The sequence below is a fragment of the Propithecus coquereli genome, unplaced genomic scaffold (assembly GCF_000956105.1).
Source record: "Propithecus coquereli isolate 6110/MARCELLA unplaced genomic scaffold, Pcoq_1.0 Scaffold139, whole genome shotgun sequence".
NCBI lineage: Eukaryota > Metazoa > Chordata > Mammalia > Primates > Indriidae > Propithecus > Propithecus coquereli.
Genome location: NW_012138191.1, coordinates 4345493 through 4347473, shown reverse-complemented (window position 1 = coordinate 4347473; position 1981 = coordinate 4345493). Strand labels below are relative to the sequence as shown.

Here is a 1981-nt window from a genome sequence, read left to right as displayed (position 1 = left end):
TGGCAAAGGGTCTTAACGGGAAGACTTTGAGAGCGGATGGATCTGCCCAGCCTCTCAGTCAGTCCTTTGCAGGATTAGGGTTGCGGGGCTTTGGTGATTAACGTGCTCACATTCCTGCTACTGGAGGAGCCAAATTAAATTGTGCTTGAAGGAGTTAAAGATCTTTATTGTGGGAATCCTGGCTGCCCAGCTGACTAACTGTCCTGGGTAGCAGCAGGTTTCTCCAGCATAGGGCTGAAGGTGAAGACCAGGCTTAGCAAAGATATGCTGATTAAATAAATGTATGCCCCACCTGTGGTACTGCCACTGGACAGTCCAGACTTTCTGCTCTGAGGTCCCTCTAGAGTCCAGCTGCCCAAGCTTCTGCCAAGGAAGGAACAGAAACAGAAGTTGTGTTTGTGCTATTATTTAAGAGGGCACCAGCAACCCCAGGAGGTGATATATCCCTGGCTGGTACACCTCAGGAGACAGGCTGACCTGGTGATCAGAAGCATCTGGTTCCTGGGAGGCATGAAGAATGACCTCTGCTCAGGGTCAGCCAGAAGTAACTTGCATGAAGACCGCACATCGTGTTGTGGATGGCCCCAGACTTGCTTTGTCTTTGAAGGTGACCAAACCTCTCCCCCAATGACCTGCTTTTCCTGGGGCCAGGTTGCCTCTCATCACAATCTGTTTTCCCACGTGGCTCCTGCATCACTAACAAATAGCTCCATGTATGTTCAAGTCAAATGTGTTAAGGCATCCCCCGTCCCCGCCCAGCCCCGGCCCTGCCCCCAGCACTGGGAGAAGAGAAAGACGGGAGCGCTAGTGCTCCTGGTGTGATGCTTTCAGGTTTCCCTAGAATCCAGGAGTCTGGATGAGATGCATTGTTGGCCTGTTGGAAGAGGAGGAAAAGTATCTTCCCTGGGGTTTAAGATTCTGCTGGGAGGCCAGAAACAGCTTAAACATTCTTAGCAAGGGTCCACTTCTTTGGACTCAGGAATGCAGGCCCTGAGTGCAGTTATCTGGGCCAGAGTTCAAATCTTGGGGCAATGTTTTGTCTCCAGCAAGTGTTAGCTGTGCCCCTGTAGGCGAGTCATTTCCTTAGCTGTAATTCCTATCTCCTTTCCTAAGAAAGGAGTGAGTTGAATTATATACCCTTAAAAGGTCTTTCCTGGTCTGGTGTCCTATTGGGAATGTGTGTGTGTGTGTGTGTGTGTGTGTGTGTGTGTGTGTGTGTGTGTTTTCTCTTGAGCGCAAGGAAGAGATAATAGTTAAATTGGGAGAATATGTTTCAAAGCCATCATTTTCCCATAGAAATAGAACTCATTTTAAGTTTTTTCAAGCACCTTCTACATGTTGTATTCTTCCTTGTTAAGTCTGGAATTGGTTTTCAGGCCTGAGGGCCTCACAGAGACATCTTTTCCCTTATTCCAGCTGAGAAAATGGATTTGTTTTGCTAAATAAGATTGATTTTCCAATGTATAACAATAGGTATAAATGTGTATGTTAATATATCTTAGCATATTAAAAGTGTCTTAAGCTTATCATTAATTAGTCTTGAGAAGAAGAGTAAACACAAGTGCAATAAATTTATTACATTAATACTAATTGGAGGGATGAATAGTCACCATGCAAGCAGCAGCTTTCATTTAAACAAATGAGATCGTTTTGAAAGAAGGGGTTGCATGGGGACAGTGTAGTGGTTCCCTGCTTCCTTGTGCCACGAATACACTCCTGGGCTATCAGCTTGTGACCAGGAGGAGGGTGATTGATGGCATGAGCTGCCACTGTTCTAAAACACCTTTGATAAATTCCTTCTCTGTTTCACAGCTGAACTGTTTAGGTGGCTATTACTCCATTCGTATCTAAATATCCTAACATGATGTAAAAGAGAGCAGGGAAATATTTGAACACTGTGATTAAGATTCCATATGTTAATTATTTCATTTGATAACAACATCACACTTTTATTCACTGGAAGATCACAAATACACACTTA

At 44.7% G+C, this 1981-nt stretch overlaps 1 protein-coding gene across 1 annotated transcript in view; it reads right to left on the bottom strand.

The window, feature by feature from the left end:
• PROKR2 (prokineticin receptor 2) overlaps positions 1 to 1981 on the bottom strand; it is a 25440-nt gene that overhangs the window by 1558 nt on the left and 21901 nt on the right. The gene's annotated exons all lie outside the window — the stretch shown is intronic.